Here is a 10925-nt window from a genome sequence, read left to right as displayed (position 1 = left end):
GAACTTCTTTACCTTGAGGGTAGTGGAGCACTGGCACAGGCTGCCCAGAGAGGTTGTGGAGTTTCCCACTCTGGAGACATTCAAAACCCGGCTGGACACCGTCCTGTGCAACCTGTAGGTGACCCTGCTCTGGCGGGGGGGTTGGACTAGATGATCTCCAGAGGTCCCTTCCAACCCTGGCCATTCTGTGATTCTGTGAAGTCAGTTTGGACAGGTCTTTGAGCAATCTGAGCTAGTGAAAGATGTGTCTGCCCATGGCAGGGAGGGTTGGAACTAGAAAATCTTTAAAGATCCCTTCCAAGCAAACTGTTCTATGACTCTGTGACTTGTTATCCTTTTTCTCTTGTGGAGCCCAATTCAAGACACAGCTTCAAAACAGACCTGGTGAATTGAGTTAAGGAAATTAAACAGCAGGAGATATTTTTTTTCCTTGGCTGTTTATACTGCATCAAGTACTTCAGTGGCTGGGACAAGCAAATTAATGTGGTCATTGTAATGACTTGGGTAATGTGTATTCATTGAGGATAAAGCTTAATTTTAAGACAGCAAATCCTTATCAGAACCCTATTAGAGAAACAGCAAGTCATTCAATAGGTGTAACTTTAGACATATAAATGCCATACTGCTTCTGACGTCACATATGTTATATTGGTCAAAAAGAGTTTGCCAAAATGATTTTAAATTATCTAACCCCAGATATTGATCAGCTGCATGAGACTCTCATAGACTGCTGCAAATATGTGGCATTGACCTAATGGGCTCTTATGGCAGAGAGATAAGCTAGTGTACAGCAGTTTTAACCTGGAGGGAAACCTTGCTTTTTTGGCATCAGAAGAGGAGTTATCCAGTGACTAACTATTTGAAACTGGTGTGTCCTTTCTTGTTCTAGAATTTTTCACTGATATACATTTATTTGTGATAAGTTAGTTTAAAAGAGTATCTTCATAGAAGGAGACAAAGTAGCCAGACTTTCCAAATCTTTATAAAAATAGGATCCAATTAGTATGATCTACAATCACATGAGAAATGACTGCATTTTGAAGCTTTCTTTCAGGTAGGAACAGTATACTGACTGTAAATGCAGCTAATTGGTTCATATTTGCTAACTTGATTTTAGTTTTCAAAGAAAGCAGAAAAAAACAGAGTAGGAAAGTTGCCTGCTTTAGTTTTGCAAAGCTGCTTCTCTTCATCAAAGTTTGGTTTAATTAGTTGGCCTTCATACTGCATAGAAAGGTATTTTATGTCAATAAAAACACTACATTACTAAAAAAAAAAATCTCCCCTTGCCTTCAGGCCTTCAGGGAGGGGGATTGACTATCTGCCCCTTTGAAAAGAAATTATTTGTTAACCTTTGATTGTAAATTATTGGAAAAAGTCCTCTGAATCAGCATCTTTAAGAAAACATTCTTCCTGAAATGTCATAAAACAACCAAAGTACACTCCTGCAATGCAAATGGAAAGTTATTTTACTCTAATATTGATGACAATTTACTTCAATAAGCCACTGTGTAACACGGAATTTAATGCTTTTTTTACACAAATACCTCAAGTAAATACCCATAGATCTACAATAAACAATGTTGAATTTTAGTCTGCCTATAGCTTTACAGCATTTAATAGTTTTTGCTTCACTACTCTGAAGTAATTTCCAAAAAATTCAGACCTTTACAGATATGGTTAACTGCTTATCCTGGGCAAATTAAATTAAGCCTCTGGCATATGATGAAAAGTTTGTTTCACCTAATTGAGTATCTAATGAGTATGGATGAATTTAAGCTACTCATAGAAATTTTGTTTTTCAAAGCTTTTCTGATTACCATCCATTCAAATGCAGAAGGAAACACATTGCATTTATCTATATGAAATCTTTTGAAAGAAAGCTTAAAATAAGATTCTGATCCGTCCAGAAGGTTTCACCTCAAATTGTTGTGTCCTGTACTGATAACTGTAATTATTACTGAAATACCCTGGGCCACTTTTCCTTTTGATTCATACAATTGCCTCTTCTTATTTCCCTGGGTTTTTCTGTGCAATATTGTGTACATTCACTAAGAAGCTGTGCTCTTCAGAAGCTTTGCTATTACTCTGATCAAACTAGCATGTCAGTTTTCTCCCTCTAGAATATGCACCTGGAAACTAGATATAGCTTTTTTACCATCAAAATGTCAAGCAACCAGAGAAAGGGGTGGATAAAATTCTGGACTCTTTTGAGGTTACTGAAAGCTTTATACATTTGACCTTGCTCCATTTGATAGTATTCCTCTATGAATTCTTCATCTTAACAGTATTGCAAAACCCTGAGATGGGCACTTTATTCTTTTTCACTCATTATTACACATCAATAAAGCTCTGGACTCTATCTTGTCTTTTGGGTTAGGATAAAGGAAGAAATTCTTGTAAAGTAAAAAGTCAGAAATTTTTGTCCTAGAAATCTTCTCATTTTGAGGAAACCCACAGGCTTTTAGACAAAGGATTTTAAATGAAGAGATTGTGTCCGAAGAAATTTCACAGCCAGTTTTTCACATCACACAGCTTGGTCACAGTCCCGTTATGAAGAGCTCGTGTGGTTATCTACACTTGTTTCCCTCAATTCCACATTAAAAAAAAAAAAAAAATCTCTTGTACAGCAAAAACCTGATTTGACCATGTCTTTTTGAAGCTTGCACTAGCTTTTTTCCTTCAAAACATTTTGTTCTGCCTTCCCCTTCCTTTTAAAATACTACACATTTTGATCCTGCCTACATCCAGACCCTAATCCCTTCTTGCAATCACCCTACCGCTTTTGTTTGTTCAGGCTTTTCTTACCATTTCCTTTATCTCAAACTAGGTGCTTTCATTTAATGCCTTCAAAACACCATCCATTTATCCTATGCCTAGACAGAATTTGAAGATGTGATTGAAGCACATGGAGGCATGCCCATGCTAGCCTTCATCTACCTGGTTGTGTTATGAGTTTATTGCCTTCACTGCAAACCTGCCAGAAATTTGAGTGCCCTACTCAAGATGTGACTCCCTTCACCCTGAAATCTTTGTCTCTACTTCTTCCCTGCATTGCTTCCAAAATTGCCTGGTTTAGAGCTAGCATTGGACATACATTCCAAAACATGCCAGTCACCTTAATTCTGGATGTGCAGATTCATGTATATTGTATTTTTAACCCAGAGCAATGTGTGGATTATTTTGTTGGGGTGGTTGAGTTCCTCACCCAGAGAAGGATTCTTCTCTGTGGCCTGCTTCCACATAATTCCAGATTATGGTTTCATTGGCCAAGGTTTCTTCCAGTTCCTACAGACACTTCTGAAAAAGCCCTATGTCATTTGCTGATAAAATGACCATTTTTTTTCCTGTAGCACTAATGTAGGCTTTCATTTGACCCAACCTGTTTAGTTATAGCAAAGTTCAAAAAGTTCAACACTGATCATCTAAGGCTAGAATAAAACATTCTTAGACTTTCTCAGGACTTCCCATCCCTAAAGACCTTCATTTATCCTTCTACACAAAGTATTCCATAACACTTTATGAATCTTTGTCCTTGTATTAAACCAAATAATACTAAAGAAATGAGAACACACCTTCTTCTCCTCTCCAGCTTGCAGCACAGCTCAGGAATATACTTTCACAGCTGCCCATGCTAAAAGGTGTAATGCTTTCTTTGTGGTCTCTCCTAAAGCAGTACCTTAGTCTGTGATAATTCAAGTTTATGATTTTGTTTTGTTTTCACTAAACAGGTTAACCAGTAGTGTATTTGGACTTTTCTCTGCTATATTACTTTTAAATGACAGAAGGCCTGCAGCTGCTCCCAAGTGCTTGCACCCTTTCTGATGTTTTGAATTAAATTATTTACAAAAATTACATACCCCGGTCTAGGAAGAATTTTCAGAGATTACAATGGACTCCAGGTGGAGTAGCTGGGAACCACTTATGTAAAGACTGTTTTTGCTTTCATTGACTTTAAGAACCCTTGTCAGCCTGTATAGATGGAAAAAAAAAAAAAAACCCTCTCCATTTTCTCTCAGGGGAAGGAACAGGGAAGGGTAAGAGTGCCAGTCTCCAAGTCTCCTGCTAGCTGTAATAATTTGAGATATTTGTTCCATTTCAGGTAATGCTTGCCTCCCGTAAAGACTTAAAGCCTTCTGTATTCAGAGAGTTCCTCTGCATTTATGATGCTTCATTTATGTTCACTCGCCTCACACACAGACTGATGGTCTTCAGTTTTGAGCAGCAGTTTTCACACTGCTGAAAAGAGGATTATGCTAATACCCCCTTTGGAGTCATCTGTAGACAACTGAAATTGTTCTTCCTGGTGTTGTTCCTGACCACTGCGGCTTCCTCAATTAACTCCTTCAGATTCTTTTGTTTTGTGTTAAGGTTTTCATTTAACGTCCACAGGACATCAGCCCAAAGCAGCGTTCTCAGATTACTGCATTGAGCAGATAGATTAGGCACACTTCTTATAAAGCATCTTGTTGCAAGGGATCTTTGCTGGAGCAAAAATATTACTGATGGCAACAAATGTCTCTGTGCTACTCCTAGGCATTCTTCTTTTGGGAATGATTTTTGTCCCAGGAATATTTTTTTATAGAATTGCCTGTGTAATATCCATGCCTGTTTTCATTGTTAATACTAATAATTATCACTTCCGGCAACACCCTCTTTCATACATCAGCGTCCAGCTTAAAATCATTTAATAACATTTTTCCTTTCAGTCTTTTATAGAGAAATTGACTATGGCGTTATTGGCACCTTTGCAAATTTTGTGCATATTATGCAAGCTCTTACTAATTGGTGTAAGATGATATAATTATGTTTCTTGTAAGATTTATATGGGCCCTGTGCATTGTCTTGGCTTCAATATCCTCCTGAGCTGTTGTTAGAGCTCACCAGTCCTGAGCTCTGTCATTCTGAATTAGGTCTATTTGCATGAGATATCTCAGATTTCCTTCTTTGTTTATTTTTTTTTTTTAACCCATTGTTATTGCTTTAGAATGGTGCCCACTTTTTATAAACTTCATTCTGGTCTGGACTATTTCTGGTGTCTGCCCAACTGCTTCATCAAAAGTCAGGCTGGAGTTTCCAGTTTTCTTTCACTCCCCTTCCCTTCCCCCAATTCTTTTGTTCCAGAGAACAAAATTCTTTTGTTCCAGAGAACAGTGCTGCATCCACCTCTGGGTGCAGCACAGAAGTATCTCACTTGGGACATCAGCAATCCACATAAGCCCATTCACATGGGGAAAATATGTCAGGGGAAGGACTCTGGCAGCACTCTGGACTTGCCTTTGACGACTGTTGCCCCCACAGCTCCTTCACTGTGCCTGATGCTGTCCTAGAATGAGTTATACTCATTGTCACCAGGATCCCAATGAAGAAAAGAGGAATCTGTTCCTCAAGCCCTCACAAGACCCTCAGATTAGTAACTACAGCAGTGCCAACTTTCTTCCTTGCAGCTGAGCGAGTGCAAGCTTAAGAGGGAAGGGTGAGAATGGAGAATGGAAGAGTCATGAGAATGGAAGAGTCATAACAGAACCAAGCTTCAGACCAAACCCACAATACCAGTTGCAGTGCTCACTGACTCTCAGCATTGGTATACCTTCATCTCTGTCTCCTCTTTCCATCTTCCTCAGCAGTTGTTACATTAACCTCCTCTGAGCCACCAGCACTGCTTTGCAAGCCATGTGTGGCCTGCAAATACACTAATGAGCAATTGCATTTCTAAGATTTCCCTCAGGTGAAGTAGTGAATGGTTGCACAGCATCACTGCGCTCAGGAGGTGCCGTCTTTTCAACTGGTTAATTCCTTCCCCCAGAGCAGTGCAACTGTGAGATTGGAAGAGTTACTCTCCTTCTCCTTTGTCAAAAAGACTTCACAGAAAGCATATTTGATCGCTTTGTGATTCTGGATTGCATCAAGTTAGTGCTTTATCATCTGTATCAGTAAATTGTTTTGTATCTCTTCATGTTTCCAATATGAGAAATCTCTCTGCAGTGCATGGTCTCTTGTTCTTTGGTTTTTGATACCTAACAAGCACAAATCACTTTTAAAAAAAACCCATGTGATTATACAAAAATAAAAACAAATTGTCTGCTTCATTCCAGACTGAAAGCTGGTAGGTAGGAAAACAATTCTATTTTATCTAGATTGCTGAGTCTGGGTAAAGAAATATTCTTCCTCAAGAAGACTCATTAACTGTATTTCTGTCTCATCACTTCAAATGCTTGTGGAAATATGAAGACAGCTAATATTTCTTCTCTAGAATGAGTCATTGCATTCATATACTAATAGAATTCTCAGGAAGATTCTCTCTTTTAAAAGCTATGAGACAAGTTCATCTGTAACTTCCAAATTATTTTTCAAATGTCAAGCTAAAATCAGTGAAATTTGATTGAGTATACCACAATATCTTTTTAAATTACACTTATTTTTGGAGTTAGGAAGCCACTGAAGTTTCTGTGCTAAGGGAACTCCTGTACATAAAACTGCTAAAATTAGGTTCAGATGTCCTAAGTGAGCAACATATCTGATCTTATATAACAGTCTAGTCTGTGAGAACTACTTAGACTTTTCAGCAAATTTCTCTGTAAGACTCTAACAAAACTTTCCTTGTGCAAGCACAATATTTCAGGTAAAATATCTCCAGTTTAAAAATATTTTTTTTCTTTCTTGAACAAAACATTGGTAAATTATATAAGACTTAGGATTCTGATTTCAAAATTACATTCTATGAATTGGAGCAGAACTGAAACTGCCTTTCTGCTGAAACTTTAGAAGAAATTTTTGAATATTTGAAGACCTGGATTATAAAACTTAAAAAAAAAAAAAGTGTTTCTTAGATGAATGAGTGCTATAAAAGTCAGAGCATATGGTATAACATTTTACTGACCTCTATATGAAATATAGTTTGGCTAACACTTAATCAAAATTGATCATTCTTTCTGTAAAATGAGATGCAATCCATATAGCCTGAAAAGCCTCCTACACATTCGTCCTGTAAAATGTTCAGTTTCGATTTTGCCTATGACTTGCACTCTAATTTGAAGAGCTCCATCTATGCACAGAAGAATCCTCCAGCTTTCAAGACACAATTTTCAGCACAAACTGCACAACTACCAGCAGAGAAAGTTCTGGCATGGCATTGCTTATAACTACATCTCTGTGTATTTATACATATGTGCACACATAGAGGAATTTTTTGTGTTTTGTTTCTAGCAGAAAGCCATTCATTATTCCATGAATTTCAGACTGGGACTTGCAGTTCTTTATTAAATGAATGACAAAAATGTGAATCATACTGAACAGAAGCATTAATATAAAGACTAATCAGTTTCCTTTTTTGTATGAGTTCCATTTCAAGGTCTTCCCTTCTTCAATTAGTCTCCATGAATTGATTGTTTAATGTGTAACTAATCTTGAACTTGTTCTTCTCTTGCTGATGGGAAAATTAAAGTTAATTTTGTTGAAGTCATGGTGCTTATGTTGCCCATTTATCAAATGGTGATATTTTCAAAATCCGTATGGCAGCTGTTCTGTTTCTCCTCAGCAGTACACAGAAGTCAATTTTATTTATAAACATGCAGACCTCTACCCTGTTTCCTGCAAATAAAAAAATAAAAGCAAAAAAAATATTTTCTCCATTAATACAGATTTTTTCCCTCATCTCGGTAGGAATTATGTTCCCAAGGGATGCATTCCAATAGGTTAAGACACTATATTGCTTAGGTTTCAAGGTCTAAGCTGCTGGAAAACAGGAATAGAAAACTAACAGCAAAAGGTTATTTCTCTATAGAAGGCACACAAACAGAATAGATGTAAGGGTCTGTGTTATGTTTATTTGCTACAGCAGTTGTATTTTAACCAAGTAAAACAATACCTGTGCCATACAATTACTTGAAATGGACTGAACCTCGCCTCCAACCTTTTGGAAGTACTTGACCAAGTTCACCTTTTGTTAGTCCCCTATTACAAGCTTTACTTTTTTCCAAGGGAATTTTGCTTTATAAAACACTGGTGAGAACTATATTCTCATTCAGAATATAGTTGCAGCTTTTGCATTTACCTTCCACTGATTTTTAACAAATCTTTTGTAAAAGGGTTATCTAACAAAAAACTCCTATTAAGTCTTCTGGAGCTGTAAAGCAAAATGAGTGGATAAAGGCAGAAGTAGTGATATAAACAGTATCAAATCCTCACTACAAAATCAGCTACACAGAGAGTGTGAATCTTTATCTACAGCACAGATGTAGAGTGCTGACTATTTGTAGAGCTATAACATAGCTGCTAAGGCAGCAACTAAGAAATAACATAAATTCAAACCTATTGCACTAATTTTGCAAGGATTTTTTTTTTTTTTTTTCCCCAGCTGTACACTATCCAAATCCCTTAAGGCCTGCTACAGTCACTCTAGTCATTCATACCATATTTTTTGCATGCACAGATGCCATGGGTTTGTTTCACTGGAGGAAGTGGAGATGGAATCAGCCTCTCTCCTGTGCCAGCTTTGTTTTGTGCCCCAAGACACAGCAGAGCATCATGGGCCAGCAAGAGGATGGAAGAGATTAAATTCTCTTCACTCAAATTTACCCACAAAATTATTCAAATGGTCTGAGCCTTGAGCTTTTGAATTCCCAATCCCTAATCTTGACCCAGAAATGATCCCCAGATCATTTAATTAACTATAATGAACTATGATAAGTGAATTTCCTCTCATTTAAATAATAAGGGTGTGACAGTTTTGCTTTTCTGTTTTTTTTTTTTTTTTTTTTTTTTACTTTACCAGCTACCTCTTTCTTAGCAATTACTAACAGGTCATATTCAGTTTAGCTAAATCCCTTGACATAAGTGCTCAAGCATCATGGGAGTGATGTGACTTAACATACCACAAAGAAGCTTTTCTTGCCATTTGGAGACGGAAAAATAAATATAAGTGTCTAAACATATGTAAATCATGAAACTAAACAGCCTGAAGGCATTCAGTATTAGTGAGCACTGGGAATTAATATACAAACTTAAAAAATGGTTGAGGAACTGCCTGAAAGGGAGGTGGCATGGAGCTCTGATGAAAGAACTATTGGGCTGCAGAAAGGCAATTAGGGAGTTTTTCAAGTGTTGGTTTTAGAACTGAAGGTTTTAAATAGTTTCATCAATGACCTTGGCAAACAGAGTAGGTGTATGCTAATGCAGTGTGCCAGCCCCATGTATTCCTGTTTTATCAGGTTATGGCTACATTCCAGCTACAATATAAAAAAGGCCATATGGATTTCTTTTCGTTACATGAAAAGATGCTGCTGCCAAAGCAGTTTGGCTTTTGACACACTCTATTGCCACTGTTCTTCCCCAGCTCCCTCATGTGGAAAGGGAACAGGACACAAAGCTGATGACTGTTTGGGGGAGGCTGGTGAATATTCTGGGAAGACTGCAGCCTCTTCCCTACCATTCGCTTTCCCAAGGGCCTCTTGGCGTCCTCGTCTTGACAGGACCAGTTATGTATATCACATGAATAAGTTCAGTTACTCAGTTATCCCTGGTTACATACCTGACACACATCAAGTTAGGGAATGGGAACACTCATGCATTTCAGGCTACATAGGAAGAAAGAGCATGGGTGACCTATGTTACGACCCACAGACGTGTTAGAGGAAGACATTCATACCAAGGCAAAGAATAAGGAAAAAATATTGTGTTACAGTCTTAACTGCCTCTGTTGCCAAAAGTTATGTAAGATAAGATACCTAATGAGGCCTTTGGGGAAGCAAAATGTGAATTACCCTGATAGCCGCTTAGGAATGTTCTTGATATATGAATAATACCCTTGGGTCAATATAACTTTTAGACTGTCGACTTTTATTTTAGCACAAAGTAAATGTATAGGATAAAGCTGAAGTTTCTTTCGGAACAGTTTTTCTTTTGAGTCAGTCAGCTTTCTATGTACACAGTTTAATAAGGTTTTCCTTTTGTTACAAGAGTCTGACAAAGAACAAGAACAACATGTGGGCCTGTCTTCAATAAGGTGTTCTTAGGCTACGTACCTTTCATGTGCTTTTCAAGCATTCCAGCCTCACAGAAAATATAACATTCTTCTTTCTGTTTCTAAACTCATAGGAGTTCAAACCTGGATGAGCTCTGAGGACTCAAGAAAAACATTTGCTAGTTTTTCAGATTATTGTTTTCAAGTTTACAAGACTTTTAAAATTATGAACAGTCCAAACCAGGAGGCAAAAAAAGGAGTCACTGCTTTTACTTTCCCAACACTGTTCTATAGCTTACTTATAAATTTTATTTCGTGTATCTCAATCACACTTATTTTCCTAGAAACACCATTTCAGTAGAAACTTGTCTGAGAATTATTCTGCATAATTCTGCACAAATAGATGTCATTGATAAGAATAGCCATGCAGTGCTCTAAGGAGAGGAATACTTGATTTGTATCTTGTGTAAGCAATTTTGCATAATAATTGCTAGATTGGTCAGATTTGAGGTGTATGTAGTTTAACAAACAGTGGTCAATGTATTATTTTTAAAAAGAGAAGAACTTTACTACACGATGGCTATAAAATAATGCTTACCCTGCATTAGTGCCCTCACTTCCAACAATTAATGTTTAGGGATTTTCAGAACTGCAGATTGTATCTGGGTGCTCGTTTCTAACAGCCGCTGGAAAACCTATCTTTTCTGAATTTCTCTAACCTCTTTTTGAACTTATTTACCCATTGGGTTTCCACAAGTTACACTACCTCCTTTTTTTTTTTAAGTTTAAATTACTCAGTAATTTCATTCTATCTTAACTAGTTCTTATGAGGTAAAAAGACAGTAACTAATTTCCTGGCTACTCTATCCACGCACATCTATAGTTTCTTCATTTTATAAATGTCTTTCAGTTTTGCCATTTTGACATTTTTTTATTCTGTGTTGACAAGTCCCAGGTTTTTACTCTT

Source organism: Charadrius vociferus, unplaced genomic scaffold (genome assembly GCF_000708025.1).
Source record: "Charadrius vociferus isolate BGI_N301 unplaced genomic scaffold, ASM70802v2 scaffold272, whole genome shotgun sequence".
In the NCBI taxonomy this organism is placed as follows: Eukaryota; Metazoa; Chordata; class Aves; order Charadriiformes; family Charadriidae; genus Charadrius; species Charadrius vociferus.
This window is presented reverse-complemented; position numbering follows the sequence as displayed.